General features: G+C 40.6%; 1 protein-coding gene across 7 annotated transcripts in view; it reads left to right on the top strand.

Annotated features, from left to right (window-relative positions):
* The first annotated feature begins 1,000 nt into the window (after nucleotides 1–1,000).
* Nucleotides 1,001–22,985, top strand: part of INPP4B (inositol polyphosphate-4-phosphatase type II B) — a 745,855-nt gene continuing 723,870 nt past the window's right edge. For 5 of the 7 annotated variants that reach the window (XM_036853314.1, XM_036853319.1, XM_036853317.1 and 2 more), the window contains exons 1-2: nucleotides 1,001–1,223; nucleotides 1,536–1,641. The gene's annotated coding sequence lies outside the window, so the exon portion shown is untranslated. The remainder of the gene's footprint in view (nucleotides 1,224–1,535; nucleotides 1,642–22,985) is intronic. The other 2 variants (XM_036853321.1, XM_036853318.1) reach the window with 2 other exon arrangements.

The following is a 22,985-nucleotide window of genomic DNA, read 5'->3' as shown; positions in this document are numbered from 1 at the left end:
AAGTTCTGAGGAAGAGTGATGGGAAAAACAAAAAACCCAAACACCGGAGTCTCTGCTCTCATCGATAAAGCTTATAACCTAGTGGCAGTTAAATGCTTGCAGAGTGAAGGGATGCCTCGATGCCGGGAGCGACAGCAGGGGTGAGAGCTGGGGGCAGCTCCAACTGCCCACTCTGTGTAACTGTAAGTACTGACTTACCCAAATCGACTTCACCATCCCAACTCTGGGAGTCCCGTCTCCGCGGAGCAAACTGTAACCCGCGTGTACTAGCATTCTCACTCTTATTTAAACTGTAAATTTAAAGTGCCCGTAGGGAGGGGAAAGGCTGAGGGTGCCTGCCTGGACTGGCGCTCGCCAGGCCTTCCCAGCATCCCCGTGACCTTTGAGCCGCGCAGTGGAAACCTCCCCAAGAGAACCGCCAGGTGGCACCTGTCAGGCGCAGATAGGGAGAGTCATTCTCCCCACTCCCCAGCCAACCGGAACAGCCGGGCTGTGCGCCTTCGCCAGTAGGCTTGTTGGCGAGGCAGAGGGGGAGTGTTAGCCTCGGTTCAGACTGCGCGGTTACGTACCCCGTTTTCCCCACACCCCAAACACGCAGAGTGTAGACCTGTCCCCACGCGCCCGGGCTGCCAAAGGCGCGTCATACGCTTGTTGGGAGCGGCTCGGCCTCAGTCACCGCGCCGCGACTTGGGGGCTGGCGGTGGGTGGCCGTGGGCTGCGCTGAGTTGGAAGCCTCGCCAGTGCCCAGGTCTCCTCCGCCCGACCTCATCCCGGGCCAAGGCGGAGGAGTGGCACGAGAGACGGGACCCAGGGCAGTGGCAGGCAGAAGTCCGGTCACGCGGGACACCGCCTCCCCCTCTTCCCCCCACCTCCCGGGTCTGAGCCTGGGTCCGGGGCGCCTCCTCCCGCCGGTTAAAAACCCTGTGGTTTCCGCGGCCCCGGCCGCAGCGTGGCGGCGTCGGGTCACCTCTCCCCACCGCGCCGCAGCGGCGCTCCCAGCAGCCCAGGCTGGGGACCGTCCCCACTGGCAGAGGGGCCCAGCAGAAGGTCGGGGTGCGGGGTGGCCGCACCCGGAGCAAGCGTGTTGGGGTCATTTCGGATTGGGCGGCCGGGTCGCCAACTCCACTCCATCGGTAGCGGAAAGCGAGCTGCGCCAGTTGCGCGACTGTCGCTGCCGTCGCTGCCTCTATTCGGCCGCCGGTGACATTGGGAGGAGACCGCTGGTAACGAGCGGAGGAGGAGGAGGAAGAGGAGCAGGGAGGGCTGGGGTGGGGGGACAGAAAGTAGCGATTGTGCCAGGGGGCGTGTGAGCAGCCGGAGAGGCGGCCGCGCTGGTGCAACTTCTCCGGGGCGCGCGCGGCGGGGCGGGGAGCGAGCGCGGAGCGCGGCGGGCGCCGGGAGCCGGAGGGAGGCGCGGGAGCCTCGGGGAGCCGCCTCCAGCGCCCCGCGCCCCGCGCCCTGCGCCGCCGCCGCGCCGCCGGCTCGCTTCCTCCGGGTTCCCAGCCCCGGGTGCTGAGGCTCCGGTCTATAAATAGCAGGTTACAGCTCCCGCTGGCGCGCACAAGCTGACCCGCGAACGCCGGAAAGTCAGGCTCAAAGTGTCTGCTGCTGCTGCCGCCCCCTACTCCGCCTCCGGGAGAGGTAATTACCCGCCGGGGCTCGAGGGCTCGGCGGGGGCTTCGGCAGGGTGGGCTGGGGGACGGTGGGGGGCTCGCGAGGCGTTCGAGCGGGTCTGAGAGCGCGGGGGCGGGCGGCGGGGGGCGGGGAGCCAGTCTGTTTGGCCTCAAGTTTCTCAGCCAGGCGGCCCCGATAGCCCCATGCAGCCCTCGCTCCTAAGCGCTGTGGTGTGCTGTCTCTCCCGGGCTGCCGGGGTACCCCTGACACCCGTGGACCCCCTGGCCGGACGCCCCTTGGCCGGGCCGCGCGCAGGTTCAGGTTCACCGTCACCCTCGCCCCCTCACACTCACTCTGTGGGCCCCGCGTAACTCTGAGCTCTGGCCTCACTGACCTTCCAAGGCGGCGCCCGCCCAGCCTCGCGGTCCTTTTGGAGAGGCTGCGGTGCCCCGGGGGACTCGCTCTCCACAGCCTCTCGGCCGCTAACCTGCCGCCGCCGCCCGCCTCGGGAGAAGCCGTCTTCGAGGCGAGCGGGTGGGGGTGGGGTGGGAGTAAGGGAGATTGATACTGGGGTCTCCGTTGCCCCATGGTTCGGTGTTTCCTAAGGAGCCCCCTCTCCATGGCCACCCCCATTCCACTCCCGGCAACTCATTCCGGCAGAGAAGCCCGGTGCGTCTCTTCTTGGCCACCAAGCATCTCTTGTCCTGCCCCAGAGAGGTCTCATTTTTAAAGGGGTTCGACAGCGAGGGGCCGTGGCTGGAGGGCGGTGGGGGGCCGTGGTCGCGGGGCTGGCGTGGGGAAGTCATTGTTTGGCGTCTGACAGCTGCGCTGCTGGGTCTGCGAGCTCTCTGGCACCTTTGGCAGGGAGGGCCCAGGCCGGGGATGGTTAGGAGCCAGGGGCTGGTTCCTGAATGGACTTTCGGGCTTGTAGCTGGGACTAAGATCGGGATGCTGGAGCCCCACGTATCTGCTTTTGCCCCTCCCTATGCCTCTGAACTCTCCTCCCTTTTGGGGGGTGGTGTCTGCCCCTACACGGTGCAGAGGCACCGGCAGTTTCTGTTTGGGGACAAGGGGTTTATAAGGGCGAGGATGTGCATGTGGATTAGGTTGCCGCTGCCGCCCCAAACTTACTGGAAAAACCCGAGAGGGTTTTTTTCTATTACTCTCGTTTTAATGATGCAGATTAACGTTGCCTGTCTCCCCCCAATCCCCTCCGCCGGGAACTAGGTTTCCTCCCTCTTTCTGAGGTGTGTTATTTGAGGTCATTACAGTTTATGACTCCAGGTGTTACATTTTACATATCTCCTTCCTCTCAGTGTGACAGAACCTGTTTGTAAAGGTGTGGCTCTATAAAATAAGTGAAAGCCTGGAAGACAGGGGGTAGATTGTCTTCTTTCCCTCGAGATGGGCACTAGATAGCCCGTTTGTAGGTGTAGGACTACATTTCCAAGACCTTGGCTTGTCATAGGAGTTTTCTTAATGGGTTCTGGACCAGCAGTAGTAGTAATCTGACGATGCTAAAGCAGCATATAAGGTGCAAGGAACCACCGACAGGGCAGCTGGCTAGTGCAAGAAGTTGAGTAAAAAGAGGACTGGGTAAGTGGGCACTGTCTCACTTAATAGACAAAGAAATGCATGATCTTGTGTTCCTTTGTGATATACCCCAGTAGAGCATTGATGTGACATCAGAGTAAATGATCAATGGCTTTGTAATACGTACTTGAGCATTAAAAATTGAACCTCTTGGATTTGTAGTAATGTAAAACGCGACTGCAGTGGAATGCTTTTCCAATGTATTTCTCTAAAATGTGCTTTAGAACATTGTCCTTGAAAGGTTATGAGAGTCTAGATCCTCAGTGTCTTTCAGAAACATATGTGCTGCTTGAAATACTGCTCGTATTTTTGAAGAATATTCTCTGTGATTAGGCAAATCAATATTTATTTGTGATAAATTAATGACCAGTTAGGATGTACATATTTATAACGGTGTTTTGTTTTTGATCCATTGATAAAGTATAAGAAAAACCAGATAGACCAAGTTTAGTCTTGTTCCTCCAGCTGTTTAAAGAAGCACATGGTCAAAGTTATAGGCAGAAAGTACTTTCCAAATGTTGGGTTTGAGCTTCACTTTGGGGATGCAAATCGACTGAATGACTTCATTCCCCGTAAGGTTTTTGTCAAAATACTCATAAGATAGACTCATCAGTTAAATTTGATTACAAAATAATGCTATTATATTTGAGTGGTGTGAAATGGAAAACTCCTTAAGCTTAGGGAAAAGCCAGATATTTGTTCTAAATTGTGCAGATTGAAAGCAATTCATTTCCTTTCTGAGACCTGGGAGTTTCTTCTAGTACAAGTAATATTAATTCGCACATGGGTGACAGAGGCTACTTTCACTACTTTGAGGCAAAACCCAAGAGGGCAGTTCTCCTAAAGACAAAGAAAAAAGTGCAAACTGATCTCATATCTCTTAGCAACTGAATAGATGTCAGTTGTCAGGTAATTACCTGACATCTGAGAATACAAAGTTAAAAAAGTTATGAAATAATTAGTGAGCAAAATGCTTACTGAATATGTTACATTTTCTTATTTCATAGTGCACAATCCCCAGCCAGTACTAATATTAGAGATACAAATATCATAATTTTTGTAATCTGTGTGGAATAAATTCTTGTCTTTCATAACCATGGGGATTTTAATAGCTAGAAATGTGCTGTTTTAAATAATCTCAAGTTTAATGTTAATGTTCATTTGAAAGCTGTATCTGCCTCTTCTGTATTCTGTACCTTAATTTTTCAATGTGTTCTATCTATCTTTCTAAAGCCCTAGGGAATGTGCTTCATAGCCACTTTGTTACTACTTTTTAATATTGAGTTAGAAATCTTTGATTATAAAGCTCTTTAGGATACACAAATATACATACTTTCATATTCAGGCTAAGAAATGAGGTTATTAGACAAATAATTTCAGTTTAAACATTTATTTTTAGATAAATCCAAATGATAATGCCATGATTGCATTTTTGTGTGCAAGATGCACATAGCTTTTGTTTTCCAGAACTTTAAATGCAGTATGTATTGATACCTAGAAACACATTAAAATATGGAAGAAAATTTTAAGCAATCTTGAGAGTCCCAGGCATTATTATCATTTGAATCAAGACTTGTTAGTTCACTTACTTTATATGTTTTCATGACCTTGTCGACCAATAGGAGCATTTGAAAAGGCTTATGAAGTTTTATTATTATAATTATCTCGTTTGTATACCTGCAACTGCTGTGGGATTTTTCTTATATAAGGGACAGTTGTAACCACTATCTTATGTCCTAGAAGTATCTTGTTAATACATGGTATACCATAAGGCCGGTGGAATATCTAAGAGCTGCAACTTCAGACTTGTTTTCTCCAATTGGCTTTGTAATTTTATCGAACACTGATAGATGTAATCCCAACATAGTGTGAAGAATTGGATTTCAATGTAATCTGTGTTCTTAAATCATGTTTTCCAAACTGAGTTTCTTACATTGCAATATTTTGAGTAAGTTCTGTCTTTTGCATTGGCAGCCATGCCAACTAGGTGTCCTAATTGTGTGGAGAGGCCTCAAAATAGCTCTATGCAGAGCTAAGTGGAATAGACTTGGCAGTATTCATTCGGTTAAGCTGATTAAAGGAAGTAGTGAGAAGTTGTCTAGATCATGTGGCTGTGATCAGAGATTCCTTTGGGAATTATCTAAATTAATGATTTCAAGGGGATGGAGGCAACACTTCCCTCAAAGGTGAACTTCTCCCTCCTTCTCCCGCTCCCTCCCTCCCTCCCTCCCTTCTTTCCTTCCTTCATTCCTTTCCTTCCATCGATTTGTCTCTTATCTATCTTTCTTTTTCTACCTGCCTTTCTGGTTGTTAAAATGAAGCACTGCAACAGGCCTGATGTTGGAATTACTGAGCTATGTGCTCTATTTTCCACATTGCCAAGGATGGAGAGAAGTTTGTGGGATATACAGGCGGCCTTAATACTCACTCTGAATTTCAATTATCGGAGTAACAACAACAATGAAAAATGTCTTCCAAGATCAACATAAAATATAGTTCTTTAAAATTTCCATATATGAGTTGTTTTAATATATCATGGATTTATAAATTATAAGTACTTTAAAAGGAGAAACAGATTTTTATGTGTCTCAAAACGGAGTGTGATTTTTAAAAAGTTAAGCAGCAAAGATTTAAAGGAAATCCTCTGAGCATTTTTCATTATAACAAACTTAATGGGCAGAAATATGAGTCTTTCACCTTTCACCTTAGTTCTTAAAATAGGTAGCTACAGTGCATTAAGTAGACCAAACTGGGGACTACCATTGTAGACTACAATGAAGCAAATAAAATGCACTCCCTTACCCATAGCAAAGTTCTCTATAGCAACTCTTTCTTTAATCCAGTCTTTCAAACATTTCTCATTTCATTTTCTTGGGGTTTTACTCTTCTAGCCAAAAGATCAGAGATGAGCCTGAGCAATTAGCACAACCAAACCATAAAAATTATTCACCGCTGGGAAAATAAAGTAGAACTAAAAATCAGTGACATCTTAAATTGAAGTTATAACCTGTAGATGAGGGGAGATTATAGCTATGTCCTTAAGAAAGCTTGAAAGTATCATTAGTGATTATTTAACATCCTACAAAGCCCTTTTGAACATTTTCATATACCGAACTTGCTAGATAACAACATATTCCACTTGGAGCATTGGCATATATCACATTCATAATAGAATATGTTACATACTTGCTGCACAGTATTAAAAAAAATCACCCTTTAAAAAAATTTCATGTCTTCATTAACAAAACCCATAACTTTTTATATTTACTAATCTAATCAGATCTTTTTTACCTAAATTTATGAGACAGGGATGATTTTATGGTATGTGTAATTTCATTTCTCCCTAATAGCTTTCTTCTCTTGAAGCAGTTATGAATAAATATGTTCCAGAGCTATGTTTTTTGGATAAATTTGCTTTAAAATAGAGCATTTCCACTTTCCTGAAGGCGTCCATTGTGCATTTGGAGTGAAAGAGACAGCACTAGGTGGCAGTGTGCAATGCTTAGTAGCCTTGGGTCTTTTTAATTGCAATATATTCATTATTAAAGCTGTTCTTTTACACAGAATTTATTTATATCACGGGCGAGCTAATGAAATTAAAATCAACAGGCAGCTAAATCCTTAGCAGTATATGTAGAAGATCTATTGTTTGTAATACTTTAAAGATTTGATTGTAATATTTAACACACTCTGCTTTTATGTGGGGTCTGCTCGTGTGGGGAATTCTTAGCAATTAATTGAACTAAACGTGCCAGAATTCTGCTTATGACTGGGTAAGAAAAAGGTAAAGACAAAATTAAGTGAACATGGTAGAACTCTTCCCCGCCCCCAGTATGGTCATTCTAAAACAGACATTGTATTAACCATTTGCATTTTAATCCTAATCCTCTCATTACACAGGCTGAGCAAATTCTTTTTTCTAGGTGTTGAAGGCTATAATTCTTAATTTTTCCTCTATCTTATTGTCCTTGGGACAATGCAAAAAAGAAAAAAAGTGCAGATTGTCTCCCTGACACTTCAGCAGTTCCCTAATGTCCTCTGTAATAGTGATGGCCTGGCTATCACAGTGACCAAATTGGATTAGCCACATAGCACTCTAATTTACTTTATTGTGACAGCTGAAATTTATCCAAACCATTTCTTCTTGGTTTATCTGGATGTCAGCATCCCTTTCTTTGGCTGAATGACTAAATCATGGGCCATGGCAGAATTAAAATTTATTCCATCCTCCGTGCACCAGAATGGGTCCCGTGCATAGTGTAGCCACCTGATTGGAACCTGCTCAAGGTCAACAGGGTAGGTGTTTCAAACCATGTTCACTGGATGGGGCAGTTGTGGGAATGGAAACCAAGGGAAAAATTAATCAACATAAATTTGCATAATTAAGAAATATACTTCTTTTAAAAGACTTTTTAGTACTACGTACAATTTTAAACATAATAAAAAATAGTACAGTGAACTCTCGTGTTCCCACCAGCCAACTTCAGTAATTGTCAAATCATGGCCATTCTTGTTTCATCCACAATCTCACTAGCTTTTCCCCTTTCTGCAGTTTTGGGAAGCAAATCCTAGAAATTATATCAAAGGAAATATACTTGTGAAGCAGTTATTTACAAAAATAGGTATCATATGAAGGGCAATTTAAAAAAAATTACTAAAGTAAGAACACTACGTATTTCAACTAAAAAATTAGGAATCTTGGCATTAGTTAAATTATGTACAAATTATGAATTCGTTTCTGGAAAATATGTCAGACTATATAATTAAGGAATTGATTTCAACTTAGGTTCTATGTCGTATTTTTTTAATCAACAAAAGTGTGCAGTAATGTTCCTTGAACATGGTAGGTAGTTAGTACATGCTTGATAAACCAATGACTGCATTAGGCTTCTTAGATTAAAACAAATACTGACTGTCTGCATACCTTGTCACTACAGTTCTCTTATGTAACATTTTACTTCTAAAGAGGCAGACATTGTAGACAACAGCAGGCCCTTGGCATGCGAGAATTTAGTTTGCAAGAGTCAAGATTTTACCAGCTGTCTTAAATTACTTACACGTAGTAATCTATAATTTTGCTGAAGTGTGAATTTAAATCACACAGTCCTGGAAACTGGCCTTTCAGTGAATGAGCCCAGCCAGTGGGCCAGTGGTCATACCTCCAGGTGATTTTATGCTCTAGGTAACATGGCACTTCACTTTCTAGAGCTAGTTATCCCTGGTGAGTGTGTTTGAGAATTTGGCAATCTGAGAAATCATTTGGTCCTCCCCTTTGAAAATGTCATGAATCTCCTAAAATATACCTGTAAGATTTTGTGTTGAGTTGAAATTTTAAATGAGTAGGATTTTTTCAGATTTCAAAAAATTGACAGTAACCATTATGTATAAATCATTATGATATTATGTGTCTAAGAGAAAATATAATTCCATGGTAGAGAAAACAAGTATTTTGTATCTAAAGGGTTGAAGCCATGCCATACTTTTCATATGTAAAAATTATATAAGGAACAAAGGCCCTGTATAATTTTCTTAATACTAGACAGATAATTTTTTTTACTTTTTTGAAATTTACTATAATGTTTTCTTTCCTGGGCTGTGTTTTAAAGACTGCCTCCCAATTTATTCATGCTATTCATATTCCGATTTCTCACTTTATATTTTGGGTGGGAGTGAAGAATGGTACATACTCAGAATAGTGTAACAAGAAATAATTGAGCCAGTTGGCTTCCAGTTGATTTTTTTTTTTCTACTCATTTTTTTTCCAGATTATAAATGTAATAGATCTCCATTGAAAAAATTTTGGCAAGTAGAGAAAAGTCTAAAGAGGCAGAAAAAAATCATCCAAGGACATATTTTTAGTGTTTTATCATATTTCTTTCTAGAATCCTGTGATTCTTTCTAGATTTTGTGATTCTTCTACAAAAGTTGAGATTATAGTACGTGCATGCATGTGTGTGTGTGTGTGTGAAAATGTCTTGATTTTCTTTTCCACTTAGAATTCTGTTGTTCAATTCAGTTTAGAATTTGATTGAGCACCTACTATGTGCCAGGTACTATGCTAAGCTCTTTTCTGGTTTACAACAATGAATAAAAAAGAAAATCACTTTTCCTGTGCCTGTAAACACGGCTCTAACCTTTTCTTTCTTTTTTTTTTAAATTGCCATCTGGTAGTTAAGCATACAAATCACTATCATTTGTTTAGCCATCCTTGCAACTTTGACTTTTTGGCATTTTTTTCCTGTTAACACACTGTGATGAATCTTTTCTGTATGACCTCATTTTCTAATATCCCTTGTCTATCATTTTTACTGTTTTCTTAGGAATGATTCCTAGAACTAGTATTCTGGATAAAAAGTATAAACCTTTAAAAAATTCCTTATACATATTGCCAAACTGCTTTTTAGAAAGACTGCACCCATTTTCATTCTCCCTGGAAGTACATAAGTCACATCTCCATCCTCACCAGCACTGAGGGATATGATTATTTTTTTATTAAGTTTGTTAATTGGAATGAGGAAGATGATTTTAACATCAACCACAACAAGAAAACTTATTGCACACCTCGTGCAGCCCATTCATCAAACAAGACCTTTATCTATATTATCTCATTTAATCTTTGCAACAACTGTAGGAGGAGGACAATGTTACCATCCCATTTTAAAGGTTAGGAAAGTTATATTTTGAGAGGTTAAGTGGCTACCCCGAAGTCACACAGTTGGTAAGTGGTCGAATTGGGTCTTGGACCAAGACTGATTTTACTGTAAAGTCTAGGCTTTGAACTACTGCATTCTTCTACTATTGTTTTATTAAGTGAGGCTGAACATTTTGTTGTTGTTGTTTCAAAGCTCCAAATTTTTATATTTGATTTATTTATATATATTTATTTTAATTGAATTATAGTTGATTTACAGTGTGTTAGTTTCAGGTTATGGTAAAGTGCTTCAGTTATACATACGTATATATTCTTTTTCAGTTTCTTTTCTATTATAGGTTATTACATGATATTGAATAATGTTTCCTGTGCTATTGACTAGGTCCTTGACATTTGAGGCTGAACATTTTTGTAATGCTTATTTTCATTTGTACTTTATTTTAAATATTAATTTATATTTTTAGCATTTTCGCATATTGGGACCTTGGTTTTCTTTTCATCAATTTTAGTGTCCTTTATGATACTGTCTTTTTGTCATTTATGTTATCTGTATTGCTTTGCTTTCTTTTAACATATGAAAGTTGAAAATGTGTGGGTTATTAAGTTGAATGTCATATTTCTCCCATTGTATTTTTGTTTTTTTGCTTAGATAATACTTTCTCATTTATAAAACAGATTAACATTTACCTAAATTATTCTTCCCCTAAAACAATTTACATCTAATTCTTTAATGATTTTTTTTTATCACTTTTCCACCCAACATTGTTTTGGTGTATGGTGTGAGATAAGAATTAAATTGATTTCCCTCCTAATAACATTTTTCAGCAGCAGTTTTTGAATAATGCATCCATTTCCCACTTATTTGTGATTCTATCACATCATGTTATCTAATTCTAGAGGTAAACACATAGACACACACACACAGACACAGACACAGACGCACACACACACACACACACACACACACACACACTCCCACATAGTGGGTTTCTGGTTCTGGCATACTTACTTCATTCTAGTGTTCTGTCAGTATTTTTTATTAATATTTCACAGGTTTAGATGTTGTTATTTGCTTAATACCTGGTAGTATTGATGCTCTCTACTTGTTTATTTTTCTGTAGCTTTTAAGACATTCTCACTGATATTTCTTCTGGACTCTTTCTAGAATAACTTGGAAAAGTTACCCCCACATATTTTTAGATTTTAATTGAAATTTGAGTGTATAAATGGAATTGAGGAGAATTGGCAACTTAATGGGACTTAGTCTTCTTGTAAGCAACCTGGTGTGCCTCTCAGTACAGTTTTGATTTGGAGGGTTTTTCATGCTATATGTAAGAGCCTGTATTAGATATCAATCATTCTGTCTAAGTATTTTCCTTTTTCAGTATTCATTCTTCAAACTGACCAGGGAATTAGGCAGCATGCCCCATGCACCATGGGCCCACCTTAGCTTTGCCCATTCCTGTTCATGTGTTTGGCTTAATGGCATCTCATTGTCCAGGAAAGAGAGGGGCACACGAGGCTCGAAAGCTTCTCTTTCCCATTATTGGGCCACAGCCTTGCTCTAAACATATGTTTATTTTAAATTATTTTACTTAAATTAGCCTAAGAAGATACATTCAGTATAAATATTTAAAATATCAAAATGTGAGTCCTACTTCTTCAACAGCTCACCAAGGAAGTATCATAAAATTGTCCAAAAATTTGTAATACCTGTAAATCAAAAAAATATAATCCAGCAAACATTGCTCAGTTTGATATTTGGTTTCCAGTTGTCAAATCTGGTGAAAGTACCTCTAAGATCATCAGTTTTGGCCCATTACGGTGGAGCGACAGGGTGGGGTAACTAGCCTGAAGCTATAGCTCATTTATTTGGGTCTGTGCTCCAGTTATAGAGATTTAAAAAAAAAAAGAATATCCAGAAAGATTTTTGTACACACAATTTGTTTATGTCTTTTTAAAATGCTACATAGCTATATACTCCAGCTCTCTTCCACTGACGGGTGTATAAAACAATTTGCTTATTGGAATCATGCAGAAGAGAAAGGCTTGCTTTTATGAACATGAGTCCTCCAGGTTTTCTTGAAGCTGAGACTTGTCTATCTCAGGCTAATGGACCCCGCATCTGCTGGTGCCCTGCCTCAGGAAGCTGCAGATAGACAAGTGGGAGAAATATTGTGTGTGTGGAGGCGTCTTCAGACCTGCTCATCCATACCCCCAGTTCAGTTATATTATTTTCAATGGCAGTTCTTCTGCGTAGTGGAACTTTGCATGTAAGTTACATTCAAGTTACAAACATCGGATTGTGGTAAGAACCACCTTCATCTCTCTGTTTAAAACTGTGAGGACTTCCGCATGGACGGGTCACTAAGTCAGATTCTACTAACATCCACTTTCCATTTCATAGACTAGATCACTGAGCTCAACAACAAGTGAAAGCAAGTGAAAAGCTCATAATTTGCTTCTGTTGAGACTTTCTAATTTCCATGCTTAGGTTCCTGTATTTCTTTTCAGTTGAACGCTTGAAGCAACAATGCACTAGCAGTGATGAAAGTCCTCTCAAAGCCTCAGGAGAGTTTTTCTCCCACTGGTTTAAATTTCCCTGTCAAAATTTCTCAGGTAATGTGATACTGCGAAAGAGTGTGTGAGAGAGAAAAAGATCGACCAGTGTAGACAGGGCAGGGCAAAGACACTGCAATGGGTTCGTAAATCATATGACGCTTATCTTGGGATTCTAACCCATACAGACCTATATCTCCATAGTGTTTTCTGCATCCAGCACATAAACACTAATTGTAATTTTAAAAATGATTTAAAAAATCACTGAAAAATACTTAGTTCAAGAAGACACCTCTAGTTTAACTATTTCCCTGCACCATTTTAGGATGACCAAGGTTTTATTTATTTATTTGATTGAAGTATAGTTGATTTACAATGTTGTGTTAGTTTCTGCTGTACAGTAAGTGACTCAGATATACATACATATATATATTCTTTTTAAAATATTCTTTTCCATTATGGTTTATCAAAGGGTTTTGAATATAGTTCCCTGTGCTATACTGTAGGACCTTGTTGTTTATCCATTCTATATATGATAGCTTACATCTGCTAACCCTAAACTCCCACTCCATCTCTCCCCTAACCCCCTCCCCCTTGGCAACCTGTTCAATCCCCTCCCCCTTGGCAACCTGTTCTCTGTGAGGATGACCAATGTTTTGATATGCTCAGGGCTGGTGGATTTCAGTGCTGAAACCTGGAGAGACCTGGGCAAATGGGCTGGTTGGTCACCTTATCTTCACAAACAACGTTTGAAAAGTATAGAGAGATTAACAGGTAGAAGTTTTCAAATAATCTATTGTGCTCAGTAGAAAGGAGAGATAGTTTTTGGTATGTGAAAGTGCTACTTGAACATTCTATGAATAATAATCATCCCAGGATGATACAAAATCTGGACTCAGGTTGTTCTTTTCTGGCAGAAACTGGATATTTTTAATTTATGTACTTATTTATTCATAATTTATTCCCTGCACACTTCCAAAAATGATTTGAGATGGTTTACAGTAAAACAACATAAAAAGATACTGAGTTTTTTTTTAAATTTTATTTATTTATTTATTTATTTTTGGCTGTGTTGGGTCTTCGTTTCTGTGCGAGGGCTTTCTTTAGTTGCGGCAAGCGGGGGCCACTCTTCATCGCGGTGCGCGGGCCTCTCACTATCGTGGCCTCTCTTGTTGCGGAGCACAGGCTCCAGACGCGCAGGCTCAGCAGTTGTGGCGCACGGGCCTAGTTGCTCCGCGGCATGTGGGATCTTCCCAGACCAGGGCTCGAACCCGTGTGCCCTGCATTGGCGGGCAGATTCTCAACCACTGCGCCACCAGGGAAGCCCCGATACTGAGTTTTTACAGCAGTTCAATACTAATGCAAAAGATATATTTTGGAGCTTGACTAAAAGTACCATGCCTTAAAAATGAAATTTGATAATATGAATACTAACCAGTACGAGATCTGAGGTACTCTAGGTAGAAACACATATGGGGACATTTAAAAATCACTACCCAAATCCCATGATTTTGGATAAAAAAGTAGCAATTTTTTGAACAATGATTTGATGTTATAAGGTTCCCACGAGACAGTCTGGGTGAGCTATTGTGGAGAGGGCCCAATAGACAAGAATTCTGAGCCCATCCAAACAGGACTGGCGGCTTTCTTTCACAGGCATGTTTTTGATTCTGTCTCCATACATTCTAGCTTTAGACACATTTGTGTTGCATTGAAAAGACTGTTGCATTTATTTAAAAGACCTACTATAAGACTTTGTTCCTCCAAATCTAGGCTGTAGTGATTTTGGGAAAGTCATTGAAATCTACCTGAGCCTGTTTTCTCATCTATTAAGTACAGATAATAATAACTATCTCAGATTTGAAGTGAGAATTAAGTGGGACTGTATACAAAAACTATAAATTATAATTTATAAAATATACTATAAAAGCATGGTATTAAATATATTGACAACCACTAATGTGATTATTATTCTGTTATATCCTATACTCAGAATGATTATTTGGGACTCAGTTACAGCTTGACATGTAACCAAGAAAACTATATAGATTCAGTGTCCACTCTGATGAATTTTAAGCATAGCCTCCTAATCTGTAAACTGGTTCATGAACACCCACCTTGCAAAGATGTTATGAGGATTAAATACAATAAGGGATGTAAAGCACACAGTGTCAGGCCATAGTAAGTCTTCAATGAGTAGTAAGTCTTCAAGCTATTTTATTACTGTGATTAATAGTTTTTATTTTTTATGAATGAATGAGGAATTGAGATATTAGAGTTATCTGATGCTATATTTTCTAAACTTTCGACAGTAGAATTTTAAATGAAATCTAAAATCTCAGTGTAGAAAGTAGACATACAAACAATATTTTATTAGCATAGATGCATTTTGTAAGTTCACATTTTAAAAATATGCTTATTGATAAGGTCAATCAATGAAAACAAGGAGGTTCCTTTGCTGAACACAAATACGCAAACTTTGTGCTTATAGATAATATTTGAGCAATTATGTCTGCTCCATCATGAAATATATTTTTTACTTGTTTTATTTGTTTTCTTTCCTTTTTAAAATTTGGTGTCTTTATTTGATTCTGGTTTATTTGGTATTTTTATTTTGTGCCTTTGTTTGGTTTATACAGTTTCTTCCTCTAGATTGCAAATTTCTTTTTTTTTTTGTATTTATATATATGATTTTAAAATATTTATTTATTTTTAACAATTTTTATTGGAGTATAGTTGCTTTACAATGTTGTGTTAGTTTCTGCTATACAGCATAGTGAATCAGCTATACATATACGTGTATACGTATATTCCCTCTTTTTTGGATTTTATTCCCATTAAGGTCACCACAGAGCATTGAGTAGAGTTCCCTGTGCTATACAGTAGGTTCTCATTAGTTATCTATTTTATATATAGTAGTGTATATATGTCAATCCCAATCTCCCAATTCATCCCACCCCTCCTTCCCCCCTTGGTATCCATATGCTTGTTCTCTACTTTTGTGTCTCTATTTCTGCTTTGCAAATAAGTTCATCTGTATCATTTTTCTAGATTCCACATATAAGTGATATCATACGACATTTGTTTTTCTCTTCCTGACTTACTTCACTCTATATGACAGTCCACCCACATCTCTGCAAATGACACAGTTTTGTTCCTCTTTATGGCTGAGTAATATTCCAGTGTGTATATGTACCACATCTTCTTTATCCATTCCTCTGTTGATGGATATTTAGATTGCTTCCATGTCCTGGCTATTGTAAATAGTGCTGCAATGAACATTGGGGTACATGTGACTTTTTGAATTATGGTTTTCTCTGGATATATGCCCAGGAGTGCGATTGCAGGATCATATGGTACTTCTATTTTTAGTTTCTTAAGGAACCTCCATACTGTTCTCCATAGGGGCTCTATCAATTTACATTACCACTAACAGTGTAAGAGGGTTCCCTTTTCTCCACACCCTCTCCAGCATTTATTAGATTGCAAATTTCTTAAGGATTGGGAGCATCTTCAGTTTTATCTTTTGGACCCAATGCCCAGTAGAATGCATGGTACATGGTAGGCCTCAAAAACGTTTTGTGGGTGAATGAATAATCAGCATAGTGAGGCTTATTCTACCTGAGAAAAATTATTGTGTTTTTAAAGGTGTAAGGGTATGAAAAGGACAGGAAATGAAATATCAATTAATAAACTGACTGATCTAAAAATAACGCCTTCTTGATGAAGGTCTAGAAGAACTTTAATCTATTAGTAGAGCTCTTGCTACACCAGGGAAGATTCTGGTCTTTGAAAAGTCTGTGTGTGTGTGTATGTGTGTGTGTGTGTGTGTGTATGCACACATATGTGTGCTCCTTCATGCATGTGGTTTTGTGAGAGTGAGTGAGGGACAGAGTGGAGGACACTGGAAGGGAATGAACACTTGTGCAGGCCCTGCCATGTGTCAGGCACTTGCCAAGTATGTTGCTTTGAATATGGTCTGTTCTTCTTGGGGATTTTTGCTGCATCAGAGCCTGCTGAAATGCATCCAGTGAAATGTTTATCACGCTTTGGCAGGTGGACTCTGGGAAACAATTACAAACTATTTGTAGAACTGTGGGGTCAACTGTTTTCTGTCTTTTTGAGGCTGAGTAATTTGTAGAGCTCTTTATCACCCTTGTCTTATCCATGAGAACCAGCAAGGAAAGGTCTCAGTAAATCGGAAAAAAATAAATCCTCATGGGAACTCACATATTTCCTCTATCCTGATAAAAATAACAATAGCTGGCATTTATTGAACACCATAAATGTTTTACTTACATTAACTCTTTTACTCCCCACAATTAGCTGAGCTAGGCACTGCCGTTACCCCCATTTTACAGGTGAGAACCGTGAGGACAGAGAGGAAATGTAATGTGCTGCAGTCTCGTCTTTAGGAAATGGTAGATCCAGGATTCTGAGCAAATTCCTTAAGCACCCACCACTCAGGACCATACTCTTGCAATCTGACTCTTCGAATATCAGCTGCAGAAGTTAAGAGGAAGCCTGATGTTCCTGCCAGTTCCATGTCGGGGTTCTTCACTTGAGCTTCAGTTGATGGGAAAGGAAAATGTGCCCTTGAGGGTAGCTTGCAGCCATGGTGCCAGGGGCGAAGTGTGCTCTGTCTTTGTTGGGTCAGGAAAGGCGAAGGTGATTGTTCCAGTCCCAGAGGTGGGAGGCTGGCTAAAAACAATGTAGCTATCTGTAGGATCCTTCCCTTTGCCATTTGTTTCTTCTAGTTGGGAAACATGGTTATTTAGTTCTAGTTGGAGCCATCTGTTGAGCATATATATATACATAATATAGAGAGGTGCTATGTTGCTTATGAGCATAAAATTGCCCGGCGATTGGAAACCTTTAATCATACACTTTCAACATTCTAGCCAAAATCTTTGTGGCCTAAAAAACATCATAGGTGGAAGGAAACATCTGCTGTGTTTTTCATGAGAGCTGTGGAATCCAATCTGCTTCATTTACGCAGTCATTTTATGTGCATTGGGCATACTTAAGAATTTTACTTGTCCCTGAATTTTCTACTGAGAACATTCCCCATGCGTAGAAATAAATGTTAACCTCTGTAAAATCCACTGGTGAAAGCCATCTATAGAAGTTGGCAGCTCAAGGTATAAAAAACACTGTCCAGGCTGGATTGTTTTTCCCTCCTGCTGTCTTAGAAGATATATCTTGAGCACAAAGTATATTTTATTTTTAGGAAGGATTTGTTTACACCGTATGGTGCCAATGCTGCTAAGGTTTATTTGTGCCACGGGTACTTATCGACACTGTAAGAACAATATATTGGAAGAAAATGAGCACACCTTGGGTGACATCTCTTCATTAAGATAAGCATGCAGTAAATCTCAGTCTATGAAGAATCTTCTCTGTCTTAATGGAAGGTGGTATTTGCGAGCTAGCGTTGCATGACCATTGCAGATTTGTTTGCTGGTCTCTATGGGGTGGCTCATTTGCAGATCACCCAACATAGAGGTTTAATCTTGGGAAGAAGAAAAATATGCTTTTTGAAAAACACTAGAGGAATTGGCGTTTTCAGCTTGATCATAATTCACTGAAAGCATGAGGGGATCTGTGTGAACCATGTTCTTTAAATTAATGGGGATCGAGAAGTCTTTCTTCACCCTTGTGAATCCTTTTAGAAGACATTTGCAGAGAAATTACTGGAGCTGCTCCCCCGTGGGGTGATTAATGTTTTAATATGCAAAAGCAGACAACCCACAATTCCTTTGCGCCCTGGCACTCCGAGCTACACAATTTTATTGCTTTATTTTCCCCATGTAGCTTGGCTGCCTAAAAACTCCTGTAGAGTCAAATAGAGCCACTAATGCCAAGTCACATCCTCGGTCTAGACTTGAGGACTCTGCTACGTGGCACCACCAAGCCCTTTGTGACCTCACTCTGGTGGAATAAGTGTCTAGGTGAAGGTATTGAGATTTTCCTGCTCATCCACTTGAATTTACTACCTACTTGATTTCCCAGCATCAAAGTTAGGCACTGGAAAATGGTGTTAGGGGAGGGTGTGTTTTTAGGCTCTTTTACCACTAATTTCCAGTAAAAGTCAAAGCCAACAAAAGCATGACCTTTAATAACCCACCACCCACCTACTGCACTCATGCATCTTATCACTATCCTTTCCTCCTTCCTGCCTGGATAAACTAAACCCTGCACCTCTGCAGTCAATCCTGTTTCCTTCTGAAATCTCAGGGCTCTCTACATGGCCATCATTTCTTGTCTCCTGTATCTTCACTTCTCTGCTACCTTCCAATGAGCAGTGAACACACACAAGATTTTCATGTTTCACCCCTCTCTACGGCATACCCACTCCAGCTACGCTCTTTTCTCTTCCAGGAGAGAGCCAAGTGTCTTGGAGTAGATATTTAACGTTTCCTATACTTTCCAATTTCATTGTAGTCTGGACTTCATCCCCACAGCTCCAGTGAAACTGCTTTGGCCAAGATCACTTAGAGACTCTGTTATATTTCACAAGTGGTTCTCTGTCCTTGACCACTTGGCAATATCAGGTCTATTAACTATTCCTTTAAAAAATTCCTTCTGTTTTTCTTGATACTGAATTCTCCTTTAATTTAATTCTTGAATATAAAATATCTTTGATTATATGTATGTATAAAATGTCTGGGACTTCCCTGGTGGTGCAGTGGTTAAGAATCCGCCTGCCAATGCAAGGGACACAGGTTCGAGCCCTGGTCCGGGAAGATCCCACATGCCATGGAGCAACGAAGCCCGTGCGCCACAACTACTGAGCCCGCACGCGTGCTCTGCAACAAAGAGAAGCCACCACAAGGAGAAGCCCATGCAGCAACGAAGAGTAGCCCCCGCTCACCGCAACTAGAGAAAGCCTGCGCACAGCAACAAAGACCCAATGCAGCCAAAAATTAAAATAAAATAAAATAAATAGTACTTTAAAAAAAAGTCTGTATATTATAAGAAAAAGATAATCAGCATGCTGTACTCCTCTCTCCCAACTATATCCCTCTCTTTGATTGGAATTGCGTTAAATCCTTAGGTCAACTTGGGTAGATTTGACCTCATAATATTGATTATAATCTTTGTATCCATGAACACAATGTATCTCTCTCTTCTTGAGTCTTTTAATACAGTTTAAACATTTGCTCCATAAATGTCCTCTACATCCTGTGTTAGTTTTATTTTTAGGTACCTCATTTTTATTGTAGTTATTTAAAGTGGTATCTCTTTTGAAATTACATTGTCTAACTATTTGTTAATGGTGTATAGAAATATTATTGATTTTAATGTATTGATCTTATAATCAGCCACTTTACTAAACTCTCTTATTCTGACATTTTATTTTCTGCAGCTTTGCTGTTTTCTGAGTATATTGCAATAAGAGTCCATTGCTAGTAAACGCTCTTGGTTGCTGCTTATCTTAAATTGCCTTTATTTTGGGCTTGCTGTTAAATAATAGCACTATATAATTCCAAGCTGACAGTTCTCCTCTCAGCACTTTGAAGATATTGTTCCACAGTTTTCTGGCTTCTATTGTTATGATTGAGAATTTTGCTGTCAGTCTAATTGCCATTTCTTTGTAGTGATCTAGCTTTCCTTTCTGATTAAGATAAGGGGGAACCACAAGGAAGAGTGTAGAAGCTCAGGAATAACAGCAACAGGGCTGTTGGAGAGGGAGAGGTTACTGGAAACTGGAAGAAGAGAGGGTTGTGTAGTACAGGAGCGGTAACCCTCTGTCAAGAGGTACAGCCAGTTTTGGGGGCCTCCCAGGGAAAGAGCCAAGGCCGAGAACACTTGTACTCATTCCCCCTCCTCCCTCTGATCTCCTGCTTGTGGTCTACATTAACTAAACCCAAGAAGAAGCCAAGGGCCATGATATGATTAACGTGATGATAAATACAGGTCAGATAAATATAGGGGGCAGAGAGCTTGGTGGAAAAGGGTGGAGAGTGTGGATCTGGAGGGTTCAACATGAGATATTTAGCCCATTGTATTTACTTTTCTCTTCAAATCTGTCTAGTCATTTTCGATCATTTTTGTTCCTTTCTCAAATTTCAATCCCATCTTTTAATTCTTTAGGCATCTCATACATAGTTGTTTATATTAGATCTGTTAGGTCTGATATCTTGAGGTTCTATAGTTTTTGGTATTTCTGCTGTCTCTTTTTTTTTTTTTTTTAATATTTATTTATTTATTTATTTATTTTGGCTGCGCCGGGTCTTAGTTGCGGCACACAGGATCTTCGTTGCAGCATGCAGGATCTTTTTGGTTGTGGCATGCAGACTTCTTAGTTGTGGCATGCATGCGGGATCTAGTTCCCCGACCAGGGATCGAACCCAGGGCCCCTGTATTGGGGAGCGCCGAGTCTTACCCACTGGACCACCAGGGAAGTCCCTTTGCTGACTCTTGCTGACTCTTTTTTCTTGAGTTTATGTTCATTTTTAAAGTGAGCACATTTTGGCTAAAAATCTGTGTGATTCTTAAGGAACCTGAGTAGAGGATCTTTTCTCCAAAGAGGAGTTACATTTATTTCTGCAAGATACCATGGACCTCCACAACCTACTCTGTATGAGCATGTCATTTAAACCTCAGACTCTTGTGAAAGAATAATTATAAATACAGTTTTTCCAAGAAGAATATCCTTTTTTTTTGTTTGTTTTTTTCTGCTCAGACTGTGATGGAGGCAGATTTGCTCATCTATTCCCTTTGTTGATGTGTGGAAGTTTTCCAGCCCATGATGTACAAACAGTACTTCACTTTGGAGAATCGCAGTTCTGTGTGGGGCTCAGGGTCATTCCCCACCTAGGATGCAGGTCCAAGGCCTTAATGCTTATTTCCTATACCGGGACCTTGGATTTTCCAAGGTCTGGTTTCCTGGTGTTAACATTTGTCCTATTCCTTCTTGGTTTATTGTTTGCTTTAATTTGCCATTGAGGGCTTTCCTTTAATTTCTGGTGGACTCAGTATTGTAAATATCATTGCAGTTTATCTGACATCTAGGACTTTGGTGTGAAAGGAGATTTTCACTTCTCCTGGGTTTTTTTTTTTTACTCCTTGTCTTGCCTTGTCATCCTTCCCAATGTCATTTCCTTGCCTGTCCTTTAAACTCGAGGTACTTCAGAGTTCTGTCCAATTCTCTCTTCCCATATCATCTTACATTTATAAATCAATTATTGCTTTAATTCACAAGCTATTGTAATTTATGAATCAATTATTACTTAATTCACAAACTATTCAAAAGCTATTGTGGGCAGGGATTGTGTAGATATTCTTCACCAATATCTCCCTAGTGTTTAGAATAATATGTAGCACAATAGTAAGTATCCGGGTTCATATTTGTTGAATGAATGAGTGAATGGAAGAACCATTAATGTGGTCTCACTAGAGGATGATTAGTTTGTGGTACTGTTGGTGGGAGGGGTTGGAAAAGTAATGGTACTATAATGGATAAATACCTTCATTTTACTTCAGTTTCTTGAAGTTTGCACTTCTCTTGAGGAAATATATCTTGCCTTTGGATTTGTCTCTACCTTCATGCTGCAGGCAATGTTGAGTATTTTTACCCCTCCTTAAATATATATTTGTCCCTAATATACGTGGATATGTAGAATTCTAAACAGCTTTAGTCAGTAATGGGCTTTTTCCATCTGCTGAGGGGGATGTTATTACATCTAATGAATAGTAACACATTATTATTGGCCTTTTTTCCAATTACTATGAGGACCTTCTAGTTTGCCTGTGACTTTATTACATTTGATGATTGGGCTTGAAGACTTCTCTTCCTGTAGAGCAGATAAAATGGCATTAACTTCTGCTCATATTCAGAGCAGACAACACCTGAATATATGGAAAAGCACTTTAAGTGCAGAGAGGTAGCAGGCTAGGGTGAAATCTGTCTTTATCAATGTTGCACGGCTTTTATGCTAACAGCACGGGACTGGGTTGTGTCTATAAGATCCTTCCCACAGAGAAAAGTATGGAGAACAAGCTCCTGCTGGGTAGAGGCAAACCAAAGACTGACCCTTGACATAAAGAACTTCTGGTTTTTCCAAACAAGTGGTGACTGACCTTGAAAGCAAGTGACTGTTAGAAGCGGTAACACAGGACCTGATTTGTGTTCTACAGCGAGCCTTGAAAACAGTGGTGGGGATGGTGACTTTGGGAGTCATAGACCCTACAGAAAGGTACTGATAGGTCTGTGGACAAAGAGAGGCTGCTACAGGTTTCAGGAGCTGCAAAGGTAAAGCTATTTCAACAACAGTGACAAGCTTCCAGGAGCTTTTAAAGATGAAAATGGTCATTGTACTTTATCTCGGCTATTTTGGAGAGCTTGCTGGGTTATTCATTTTTCCTGTATGTCAGAAGCTAGAGAGTTGAGTTTGTGAAGACCGTAGTGGAGAGAGCTCTTGGCAAACTGAATAGAAACACAGGCTTAGCTGGCCGAGAGTTTCCCCAGAGAAACAACATTTGAAAAGAACAGTATTAAAGATGAGGACACTGCAAACAAAATATCACAGAGTTAGAGCCTGTTCAGGAGAACAGATACTGT

Source organism: Balaenoptera musculus, chromosome 5 (genome assembly GCF_009873245.2).
Source record: "Balaenoptera musculus isolate JJ_BM4_2016_0621 chromosome 5, mBalMus1.pri.v3, whole genome shotgun sequence".
NCBI lineage: Eukaryota > Metazoa > Chordata > Mammalia > Artiodactyla > Balaenopteridae > Balaenoptera > Balaenoptera musculus.
The sequence above is the reverse complement of the archived record's forward strand: the minus strand, read 5'-3'. Positions and strand labels throughout refer to the sequence as shown.